This window comes from Sciurus carolinensis, chromosome 2 (genome assembly GCF_902686445.1).
Source record: "Sciurus carolinensis chromosome 2, mSciCar1.2, whole genome shotgun sequence".
Classification (NCBI taxonomy): Eukaryota; Metazoa; Chordata; class Mammalia; order Rodentia; family Sciuridae; genus Sciurus; species Sciurus carolinensis.
In genome coordinates, this window is record NC_062214.1 from 79,234,078 (window position 1) to 79,246,863 (window position 12,786).

Genomic DNA, 12,786 nt, shown 5'->3' on the forward strand with positions numbered 1-12,786 from the left:
CTTTGCACAATTTCTCAGATCACACAGAGCTCTTAATATCTTTAGAACCTATGGCACATCATTTCTATGAGTGTCAGGCATCTTATACTTGCCCTCTTTATCTAGGATCGCTGTGAGAATCAGTTACACAGCACAAAAAATGTTTACATTTCTAAACTACAAAATGCTTTTTAAATATGTCATACTCACTTAGCAAGGTCCTAAGCAACTCAGAAACACCCTGTCTCTAAGTAAAATATAAAAAAAGGGATAGGGATGTGCCAGGGGTTGACTGCCCCTGGGTTCAATCCTCAGCACCATTCTCAACTCAGATTGTGCATGGTTAGCAGGAATCTGTCTGCCTTTGAAAATCGTAAGTCAGTTGTGTTGTCAAGTAGGTAGGTCTATAACAGTAGTAGGCTAGGGGGTCCTGAATGGGAGGGGTTGGCCCTTAACCTTAGGGAATGAATCAGACAGAGGCGGGAGGAGGTAGGGGACCAGGATCAGTGATCTCACATGATGCTGAGAGCAAGATGACTGCTCTTTTTTTGTTGTTGTGTTATAAAAACTGTGGGTGATGTGAATTTGCATGGCAAGAGGGATATGTCCCTCTTGTAAGGACAGAATATCAGAGCTGGAGACCAGGAAAGCTTGTGGTATCAGTCAGTCACTGGTGGTAAACAACAGAAACCCTGATGGGCTTAAGCAGTATACAACAGTATATAAGCTACAAAGTATAAATTAAAAATGTAATTTGATAAAAAGTATCAAGTTTATTAGAAAGTATATCAGGAAGGAATGTATTTATCCAAGAGTAATAGAAAATCTGAAAAATTGTGACTTAAAATAGGGAAGTTGTGGGGCTTGGGGGAGAGCTCAGCTGGTAGAGTGCTTGCCTCCAAGCACAAGGCCCTGAGTTCCATCCCCAGTACCACAAAAAAAAAAAAAAAAAAAAAAAAAAAATAGGGAAGTTGTTTTCATTTTGTAGTAATTCTGGAGATAGCAGTCCTTGGCTGGTCCTGATGCTTAAGGATGTCACCAGAGGCTGAGTTCTTTAGCATTTTTTTGTTATTCCTCATGGTCATGGAAGACTGCTTCGCCTCCAGGCTTTTCATCAGTGTACCAGTTAGGAAGAAGGAGGAAGGATGAAAATGAAGTATTAAAGTCTTTTCCTCTCCAGGTCTTTCCTTCCTATTAAGAAAGAAACTTATTCCTTGATTCATTAGACAGAACTTTCTCACATGACCACTTATTAATGCTAATGAGTTTGAGAATTCAAGTATTTTGCATTTTGGTCACTAGAGTAGAGGGAGACAAGGAAGAAATGGATTGAAGTAGGGATTGTGAGCCATGCCAGCATATTTATAATAGAAAAACATGGCATTTATGCAGAATCATAAGATATTGGAGAGCCAGCTCAGAAAATAAGCAGGATGGCCAAGCACAGTTAGAGAGCCCTAGGTACTGGACACTACTCACCAGTCTGGGATGACTGATCTCAGGCACCACCAGCTCCCAGGTCCCTCTAGTTCTCATTCCACAGCTAGACTTTTGCCTTTTTTTTTTTTTTTTTTTTTTTGTGGTGCTGGGAACCCACGGCCTTGTGCTTGCAAGGCAAGCACTTTACCGACTGAGCTATCTCCCCAGCCCTAGACTTTTGCATTCTTATTAAGGATTCATAGTCCTTCCTTGGGTGAGCCCAGGACACATGGTGATCTGGTGACCCGATGCAGCTATATAACAGGTCCAGGAGGAAACTACATGTCTCTTCCCCTGGGGCTTCCATAGGGGGGCAGAGGGAAGCTTGCTCATTACTTATCTTAGGATTCCTCCAAACAGAAGGGACTTTCCATTGTTAGGTATCCAAAAATGACAAATGTTCATCTTCCCCTGTTTTTCAGCTGGGGAACCTGAGACCCAGAGAGAAGAAAGGACTCAGTGCCACAAAGTAGGTGAGGGGCAGAGCCAGAATTTTGTCTTATGCAGACAATTGGAATCTTGTTGGTCCCTGGCAGTAACTTCAGGGACCTTCAGTCTTTTCTTCAGGATCCTTGACCTTCCATAGGGTGAGGGGTTTGTCTTTCGAGGCAGTCCTCCCTTCCCCAGCAACCCCTGGGAATATCCTGTTCTCTCGCAGGATATTCCCTGCAGCTGCTTCCTCTTGGTATAGGTTAAGACTTTCCCCAAAGAAGTGCATCCTCCTTGCAGTCAGGGTTCAGGGTTCTTGTGACTCATCTTGAAGGGAGTATCTTGTGAAAATGCTAAGAGGTGAATATCCCCACCTTCTATAAAGGAACAACAGAGCAGAACCCCTCCAGATTTGCAAAAAAGAGTGTTGATCTGCTGTGGCCACCACTACCTACCAGTAACCTTATGTGAATGAAAGTCTAGATGTTCAAGGAGAGTCAATTTCCTGGGAGAGTGTGAAGGAGACTACCAAGGTTTGTCTCTGCTTCTCCCAATAGGGATGGGGAGAAGACTCTTTCCTCCCATCCATGGGAGAGGGTTTCAAGAGTACTCCCTCAGTTTGGTGTCCCTGAATCAGACCATCTGGAGATGCCCACAGGCCTCTTGAGAACCCATAACTGCATCCCCTGAACCATTCAACACTTAGACACTAGCAATCCAGAGCATGCCCTCATCTGGGGAGATCTACAAAGTGGAGACTTTGTCCTTTACTGAATCCCCACCCCCACCCCAACCCAGGCTCACCACTGACCCTGGAAAGACAGGAGCAGGAAGGGAAAAAGGACAGGATGAACAAAATTGGTCCCCTTGGAGCCTCAGGCTATGAGGGAGGAGTTTGGATATGAGATTAAAGATTTGATTTAGATTAGATGAGTTTTTTTTAACATATGAAAATTAGCTTTAAATGAGGTGGTTCTTAAAATTGTGAGTAACCCGAAAGCTATGGAGACTGTCAAAGTTATCATCAAGAGGCAGGAGAGAGAACCAGTGGGGACAGTTCCTAGACAAAAGTTGAAGAAAAATAAAGCCATGTTGGGTTGTAATCACATTCTGACTGTTACTGGTCTGTCTTTCCCAAAGATGTTTTATTGCACTTTACTTTATTGAGCCTCATAGATATTGTAGGGGTTTTTTTGTTTTGTTTTGTTTTGTTTTGTTTTACAAATTGAAGGTCTGTGGCGACCTGCGTGGAGCAAGTCTATTGGCACTATTTTCCAATAGCTCAGATGATAGCATTTTTTAGCAGTAAAATATTTTAAATTAAGGTTTACACATTATTTTTTAGAAAAAAAGATATAAATCTATTATACACCTAATAGGCTACAGTATAGTGTAAACATAACTTTTGCATAATATTTTTGGGAAATCAAAATATTCATGTGTCTTGTCTTTATTGTGCTACTCACTTTGTTGGTATGGAACTGAATCTGTAATGTCTCCAGGGTCTGCCTTATTCCAAGTTCAGAAAAGGAGCATCAGACTGAGGCATCAGGATTTCTGGAGTTTAGTCTTAGCTCTTCCACAAATTGGAAGTGTAACTTCAGACAAGTGGCTTCACTTTTCTGGGCCCTGGCATCCTCTCCTGTCCACTGATGGGATTGGGCTTTGTGATTTAGGTATCCCAGAATAATTTCTCTACTCTTCTAAACTGTACCATGCCTTGAAACAGCAGGACAAAATAATTCACACAGTGAGCTGGCTTTACAAATTGTACTTCAGTTATATTTGTTGGAAGAGTCAAGCATAGATGAATGGCATTTGGCAGGAGAAAACCTTAGTCTATCTCAAACCCTTAATTATACACCATAGGCTGCTTCATAAATTGGTCTGTGTCAAAAGATGCCACATTATCAAATCACACATCAGAGAGATAGTCAGAATTTTGCAACAGCTTTGATCTGTGGCATGATTGGCCTGTGATGGACACAGTGCCTCCAGATTTTTTACCAAGTCTGCATTAAAAACCTGAACCCTCCTGTGTTTATATTCAAGGCCTCTCATCCACTTCCTCTAGAGATAAGGCCATTGAAAGTGTACCACACACTCCATGAGAAGGTTCAGGCCCATAGCTGGTGACACATGTGGTTTGCTGCTAGATTTTGTTTGTAGTTAAATACCGGGTATAAGTTTTATGCACAACTTATTATGTACTTTTATTATATAAGTAATACATAAAAGTTACACATAAGGGATTGATAAATTAGAAATCCTTTTTGGTAATAAGACAAGATTGCCTATAATCCTACCACCTATTGATAATTATTACCCATTTTTTGTGCCTGTCCTCTCAAACTTATTTTACATATATGCCTAAATGAATGGTTCTTAAATTAATTTTAATTGTGGCAAATGCACACAACCTAAAATTTGTCCTTTTAGTTTTTGAAGTGTTCAGTTCAGTGATTAAGTACATTGACATGGTCATGCAACCATTACCATGTCCAGAACTCTTTTTCCATCTTGCAAAACTGAAACTCTGTACCCATTAAACACAAGCTTCATCCCCCCACACTCTTTATGTTTTGATGTCTCAAATTACCCCTTTATATTTTATAATATACGTTCAATTTAATAACTTGCTGAGGATAGCAAGAAGGCCTGTGTAATGAGAACACTGAAATTAAAGGGATAAGAAACAAAACTAGAGAGGGAGCTTATCAGACTTCATAGACCATAGCGAGGATTTGGGTTTCATACAGTGTACTGGGCCACATCTGTAGTGTGGGGGCAGTGGAGTGGCACAACTGAGTTTGGCATGACTGCTACGTAGACATGAATGTAGAGGAAAAGGAGGAAACAGGAGAGAGTCAGGAGATTCAGTAACCCAGGTAAAGGGTGACTTGGAATAGGTGCTGTCAGTGGAAGAGGGGGCAAGAGATTGGTTTCTGGATCTATTTTGAAGGTAGAACCAGTGGGATTTGCTGATGGGCTGGATGTGGGGTGGGAAAAAAAGAGAGGAGTCAAGACTGACTTCAGGGTTTTTGGTCTGAACAATTGATAGGATGGAATTGCCAATTACTGAGGTGGAGATGGAGGGGGAGCATATTTTAAGTGGGGGAAATGAAGAGTTCTGTTTCCATCATGTTACATTTTGCAGCCTATTAGATATCTAATTGAGAGTGTCAAGTAGGCAGTTGGAGATGCCTGGAGTTCAAGGGAGAAGGTGGGACTGGAGAGAGAGATTGTAGAGACAGTGTATGTGGGTGACATTTCAAGTCATGAGACCCTGGAGAAAGGATAGATGAAGAAGAGAGGTCAGAGGGATGAGCTGTGAAGGATCTCAACATTGAGAGCCCAAGAAGGAGAGGAAGACCCAGTGAAGCAAACTAGGAAGGAACATCTAGTGAGAGGAGAGAAAACCAGATGGTGTGGTCTCCTGAAAGCCAAGAAAATGAAGTATTTCAAGAGAGAGGAGTGAGTGTGCCTGAAGTGGCCTGGTGTCTCTGAGAGGTTGAGCATGGTGTTTACCAACATGGAGGTCATGGTTTAGGCTTGAGATGAGACTTCAGAGCCCAGAGTCTATGACAACCTGGTGGTATGACTAGGTGGGGGCTCTTGAATCAAGCAGTTCCCTTATACTTTATTGATTAAATCATGTGTCTGACACTTATCAAAGATTTTCTATGTGCCTCACACTTTCCTAAGAACTGAAAGTGACCAAAACGAATCACACCACAGCCCTTGGCCTCCGTGGGTTAGAAGTCTGAGCTGTATAGGGAGCCAGATCCAAGTCTTTTCATTTTCTGGGGTTCTGTTCTTCTACTCACATGCACTTTGAAACTGGGGATATATTCTGTCTATATAGGTTCCTTACCAAGACCTGTCAGTAAAGAGAAGGTAGCCCTTTGAGCCAACTTTCCTTCTTAAAAATCAGTGTCTTGTAAAAAAATTTTTGTTCTTTTTAGTTATACAAGATGGTAGAATGTATTTCGACATGTTGTACATATATAACTCCCCATTTTGTTGTTGTACATGATGTTAACACTGGTCGTGTATTCATAGTGAACTTAGGAAAGTTATGTCTGATTTATTCTACTGTCTTCCCTGTTCCCATCCCCCCTCTCTTCCCTTCATTCCCTTTTGTCTAATCCAGTGAACTTCTATTCTACCCTCCCACCTACTTATTGTGAGTTAGCATCCACATGTCAGAGAGAACATTTGAGTTTTGGTTTTTGGTGATTAGCTTATTTCACTTAGCATAATAGTTTCCAGTTTCATCCATTTATCTGCAAATACCATAATTTCATTCTTCTTTATGACTGAGTAATAGTCCATTGTGTATATGTACCACCTTTTCTTTATCCATTCATCTGTTGAAGGGTACCTAGGTTGGTTCCATAGCTTAGCTATTGTGAATTGAGGTGCTATGAACATTGATATGGCTGCTCACTACAGTATGCTGATTTTAAGTACTTTGGGTATATGCCGAGGAGTGGGATAACTAGATCAATCAGTGGTTCCCTTCCAAGCTTTCTGAGGAATCTCCATACTGCTTTCCAGAGTGGTTGCACAAATTTGCAGTACCACCAGCAATGGTTTAGCATACTGCTCTCCCCACATCCTCACCAATATTTATTGTTACTTGTATTCTTGATAATTTCCATTCTGACTAGAGTGAGATAAAATCTCACTCTAATTGCTAGAGATATTAAACATTTTTCATGTATTTGTTGACCAGTCATATTTCTTCTTCTGTGAAATGTCTGTTCAGTTCCTTTGCCCATTTATTGATTGGGTTCTTTGCTTTTGGGGGGTTAAGTTTTTTGAGTTCTTCTGAGACTTGGCAAACTCTTCCTGAATGGAATTTTATTTCTTAAATAAGACTCAATGTATACAATATATGATGTTGCTGGAATTTTGGTAAAATTATTGCCTGATACATGTAAGGAAAACTATTGACTGCTAAAGCTACACCGAAAAAAGACCATCCTTATTCTGAAACAGGACAAAACCACCCATTTTCTTGAAGGATCCAAGGGAAGAGAGCATTTTGGGTTAACTAACTTAGAAAATTTGACCATCTCCTGGAGGGTCATCCACCTCCTGGAGGTGTTTAGCATTCAGTGAGAAATGAAATATGTCCTAGAGATCAGTGCTCTATCAGGCATAGGTGGCAAAGATTTTCTCCCATTCTGTGGACCCTCTTGCTCTGTGTTCTGGGTTTCCTTTGCTGTGAAGAAGCTTGTTAGTTTGATGCCATCCCATGTATTGGAAAATCAGTGTCTTACTTCTCAGTAGAAAACCACATCTCCCATTTCATGTCTCACCAGTTACCAGGTATGTAAGAGAACTTTCCTTTCTCACTGAATGCTAAACACCTCCAGGAGGTGGATGACCCTCCAGGAGATGATCAAATTTTCTAAGTTAGTTAACCCAAAATGCTCTCTTCCCTTGGATCCTTCAAGAAAATGGGTGGTTTTGTCCTGTTTCAGAATAAGGATGGTCTTTTTTCGGTGCAGACTCTGATCTGCTTTAGCAGTCAATAGTTTTCCTTACATGTATCAGGCAATAATTTTACCAAAATTCCATCAACATCATACATTGTATACATTGAGTCTTATTTAAGAAATAAAATTCCATTCAGGAAGAGTTTGCCAAGTTTCAGGCAGCAACGATACCCACAGGCAGGGCAAGAAGACCTCAAAGGAAGCAAGATTATGAGAAGGGTTAAGGAAAATGTCATGAAGGATTCCTGGGAAGGTGGAGCACTAGGTGGGCCTCAAAAGGTAGAAAGAATTTGAACAGGTATGGCAAAAGATAATCATGTGAGATTATTGGGTTCTAAACTTAAAGATAATGCCCAGTGGGAGTACAGTTGATACTGACAGGTTGACCTGAAGAGATGGATTCTGTGTCAGAAGTAGTTCACACTGAACCTGTACATATAGGATACCCTTCCATGTGATTGAGGGAATACAGTACAAAAGTTCTAGATTGTCCTTTAGAGCAATGTTAGTAGTGCACAGTGATGGTAAGGTACCTCAGAATTTTGGGAAAAGATTTCCTGTATTTGTTCTCACTCATGTGTGAGATACTGAGGGTATATCAAAACAAATAAGGTTCCTGTCTTCAAAATCAACAAATAGTGATACGGTAAGCCAAGAGATGGACCTCGCCCCCATCCAGAAGTTATGCAGGTCAAATTCCTGGAACTGACAGATATTACCTTATTTGGTAAAAGGGTCTTTGTAGGTGCAATTAAACTAAGTATTTTTTTTATTAGAGCATTATAATTATACATAGTACTTGGGTTCCTTTTGACAAAATTATACATACAAGGAATTTTATTTCAGTCCCCATTCACCTTCCTTTTCCTCCCCCCCTTTTCTACCTCCTCTACTCTACTGATCTTCCTTTCACTCCTTTATTTATCTATTTATTGGTACTTTCACCATATACGTAAAAGAGATATAACCTTTGGTACTTTTATATATTTTTATATATAGATGTGCATATATATATATATATATATATATATATATATATATCATGATTCTGCTAAATTTATTCCATATTTCTTTCCCTTTCCCTCCCTCCCTCTCATTCTCCTTCTTCCACTCCACTGACTTTCCCTATATCTTTATGATATCCAATTCCCTCCCCCACTGCCTTCTTTCTCTTATTTTGCTTTAACTTCCACATATGAGAGAAAACATTCAAGCCTTGATTTTCTGAGTTTCTGATTTCACTTAGCAAGACGTTCTCCATGTCCATCCATTTACAGGAAAATGCCATTATTTCTTTATGGATAAGTAAAAATTCATTGTGTATATATACCCCATTTTCTTGATCCATTCATCTGTTGACGTGGCATCTGGGTTGATAAGTACATAAGCTGGCTATTGTGCATTAAACCACTATAAACAATGAGGTGGCTGTATCCCTATGGTATGCTGATTTTTGTTCTTTTAGATAAATACCAAGGAGTGGGGTAGCTGGTTCTATGGTGTTTCCAATTTTCATTTTTTGAGGAATCTCCCCACTGCTTTCTAAAGCAGTTGTATTAGTCTGCAGTTCCACCAACAGTGTATGAGTATACCCTTTTCCCTACATCCTCACCAGCATTTATTGTTTGTAATGATAATTGCCATTCCAAATGGAGTTACTTGAAATCTTAGTTTAGTTTTTTGTTTTTGTTTTTGTTTTGTTTTGGTACCAGGGATTGAACCCAGAGGCACTTAGCCACTGAGCCATATCACCAACCCTTCTTTATATTTTATTTAAAGACAGGATCTCACTGAGCTCCTGAGGGTCTCGCTGAGTTGCTGAATCTGACTTTGAACTCGTGATCCTCCTGCCTCAGCCTCCCAAGCCACAGGCAGTACAGTTATGTGCCATCATGCCCGGTAGTTTTTATTTGCATTTCTCTGATTGCTAAAGATGTTGAACACTTTTTCATATATTTTTTGGCCATTTGTTAAACTAAGGATATTGAGGAAATAATTTTGTATTATCAGATGATCCAGGAATACTATGACAAGTGTCCTTATAGGAAAAAGGTGGAGGTAGATTTGACACATACAGAGGAGGAGATGCAAATGTGACCTCCAGAGAGTGGAGTAATGAAGCCACAAGCCAAGGAACATTGGGGAGCCCCCAGAAGCTGGAAGAAGGAACAGATCCTTCCCAGAGCCTTTGAAGGGAGCCCAGCCTACTGACACCTTGATTTTGGACTTCTGGCCTCCAGAACTCTGAGAATAAATTTCTGTTGTTTTAAGCCACCAAGTTCATGGTAATTTTTATAGCAGCCACAGGAAACTAATACGAGTGGTATTAGTTCTTCTGGGAATAAACTTTTTAAGTGTGGAACTGGAAGAACTCAATACCTTACTCAAGGTGACCTGCTTTGTGCTATTAGGGAAGCAAGTTCAAAACATAATTGTAACCCAGTAGTAGTAATTTAACACTCTGTTTAGAGAAAGCTATGTGGGTGGAAGCAGGGCATTTGCCCCAGGATATAAAGAAGAAAATCCAGAAAATTATACATTCCTGTGAATGTCTCAGACTATCAGGCCTGAACTTGGTGGTGCTTGGAGACAAATTATTTGCCGTGGTAGTGGGGAGGAGAGGTGTCTACTGGGCTTTTCCATGGCCTGGAGTCCCCTCAAGGTCCTGCCTCTTTGCTTTGATTCCACATAACAAACCAATCAGCATGCAGGTGTCTGACCCTGGGCCCCTGGAAGTGAACATGAGTGTGTTGTATACCAGAAGTTTGCCTTCTTTCTCACATACATAGAGCTGATAAAGTTTTCAGCCTGATATTTCTTGCTTGTGAATTTGAATAGCCTGACTTAGCTAGTAATACCAAGGTTGATCCAACCTTAAGATTGACAAAACTAAAGGTCCCACCCTGACATGTAGTGCAGTTGCCAGGCTAAACCCATACAGGGACTTTGATGCACAGCCTTTGGATCTTCCAGATACTATCTAATATCACCATTGATTCCTCTGCAACCTCAGGGTATATCGCCTTTCTCCCTCAAATCAAAATCTGGGATATGTATGTATTGGAGAATTTTTTTAGCACTCACATGTGAAGAACAGGAACTTCTAAGGACTAGAGAGCTCCTTAATGTGCCCCTTTAGAAGGAACAACCTCAGGTCCTCCATGTGTTTCTTATGGATGCTGTGACAAAGTACAGTATATCACAAACTGGGTGATAAAAACATAGTTGCTTAAAACAACATAAACTTATTCTCTCACAGTTCTGGAAATACAAATATAGAAATACAGGTTCTGGAAATACAAGTGTCAGCAGGGCTGTGCTTCTTATCCCCAACCTCCTCTGGAGCCGAATCCTTCATTGTCTTTTTCAATAAACCCAAGCATTCCTTGACTTTTGGATGCATGTATCCAATCTCTGCCTCTGTCTTAACGTGGCTTCTCCTCTGTGTCTTCTCTTCTGTTTCTTATAAGGGCATTTGTCATTGGGTTTAAGATCCACCTTAACCCAGTAGGACCTCATTTCAACTAACTCTGCAAAGACACTATTTCTAAATAAGATCACATTTCAGAGGTTCTGGATGGACATATATCTTGAGGGGGACACAATTCAATCCACTGCAGGTTCTATGATTAGAAAAGATGCCACTGCCAGAATGCATTTTGGATCAGAAAAATAGTCAACAGCACAGACTAAATAGTTCTTAATTTGGAAGTGCAAAAACTGTAAGACAATGTAATTCCTTATGGAAGGAATTGAGAGGCCACACTATCTAGTGTGACACAAATTGCCTCCTCTTAAGGTCCCTAAAAGCACCATTCTACACGGAAACACCTGCCTGCCCTGGCTCCCCTGCCCTCCCTCCTCTAGCTGAGATTACTCCAGCAGTGTTGCTCTCTATAGGTGGAGCCAGTTCCCACATCCCTGCTGTTCTTTGCTTGTGTGGCCACCTGTCTCCTGGCCCAGAGCCTTCACAGCTTTGTATCTTTCCATGGACACTCTGAAAATTATTCCAAAGGCTTCTTTTCTCCTGTTGGGATAGATTTCCCCTTTTAAGGGCAGCCTCTCCTGTGATTGCTTTGGTTGCTACCCAGGTCATTGCCATCTTGACATTTATGCATTGAGCTCAAAAGTTCACAGGAAGGCAGTTCTCCCTGTCACTCTTCTGCCCTGCCATTGACTATGGATAAGTCATTGACCTCATTTTCAGATAGCTTAACCTGTGATGAACTCCAGTGTTGGTTTCTTTCTGATCCTTTCCAATAAAAGGAAAGACCCCCAGTAGGACCCCACCCCTCTTGCCCTCACTTTCCAGTTTCTCCTGGGGTTAACTGTGGTCCAAAAATACTAAATGGAGAATTCCAGAAAATAAACAATTTGTAAGTTTTAAATTGCATGCTGTTCTGAGTAACAGAATGAAATCTCATGGGTCCTACTCCATCCCACCCTGGATGTGAATCATCCTTTATCCAATGTACCCATGCTGTATACATACCCTGATCATCAGTCACGTAGTAGCTGTCTGGGTTATCAGATTAACTGTCCAAGTGTCACAGTGTTGTGTTCAAGTAACCCCTACTTTACTTAATTATGGTCCCAAAGCACAAGAGTAGTAATGCTGGCAATTCAGATATGCCAAAGATAAACCATAAAGTGTTTCCTTTAAGTAAAGAAGTATGAGTTTACCATAGGTATGTATACATAGGAAAAATATAGTAGATATAAGATCTGGTACTGTCCTTGGAACATGTGCCCCACAAATAAAGAGAGACCACTCTTCCCTTAACCCTACAGCCTACTCAAGATGCTACATGTACCTGAGCTGTCAAACTCCTTGAATACTTCAAACTTTTTGAAATTAACAAGCATATATTATGTGTGACCACTAATAGGTGCAGTGACTGGCCGGGGGAGTCCTCAATGTGTGGACGGAGGATGATACCATTTGCTCTTTGTTCTTGTGCAAGATAGTGAACAAATCTTTAGTAACTTCTGGTCTGGCCCTGGCCCAGCTCTTCTTCCTTGCACAAAGTCCCTCAGTCTCTCTTCTTGAGCCTTCTCAGCTGAATTTCAATATCTTTAAGAATCCCGTGTTCATTCCCACCATGGGGAGGAAGCACACATCACCCACTTGACTCATCTGTCTCTAGTCTCCAGTTCAAACAGAACCTGCCACACCTGCAGTGCCACCCCATTTGGTTGGATTATTTTGCAGACTGGTGGGCTTATCACTCACTTAGTGCAAAACACTTAATTCAGTTTCTAACTCTCCACTTACAAGTGCAATCACTAGGCTGTCTTTTCCACACTGCCCTACGCTCTGTGGAAGCAGGGACCATAACTGTTTTACCTTACCCTTCTATGTTTCCTGGCATGGCGTCTGTCTGCTTGTCGG

The 12,786-nt window shown here is 40.9% G+C and overlaps 1 protein-coding gene across 4 annotated transcripts in view; it reads left to right on the forward strand.

The window, feature by feature from the left end:
• The window catches only part of Tmem266 (transmembrane protein 266), a 111,305-nt gene that overhangs the window by 9,286 nt on the left and 89,233 nt on the right, over window positions 1–12,786 (forward strand). The window contains exon 2 of one of the 4 annotated variants that reach the window (XM_047538861.1): window positions 1,881–1,927. The exons of 2 other annotated variants lie outside the window; for them this stretch is intronic. The gene's annotated coding sequence lies outside the window, so the exon portion shown is untranslated. Of the gene's footprint in view, window positions 1–1,880; window positions 1,932–12,786 lie in introns of all 4 variants that reach the window. One more of the 4 variants, XM_047538862.1, reaches the window with a different exon arrangement.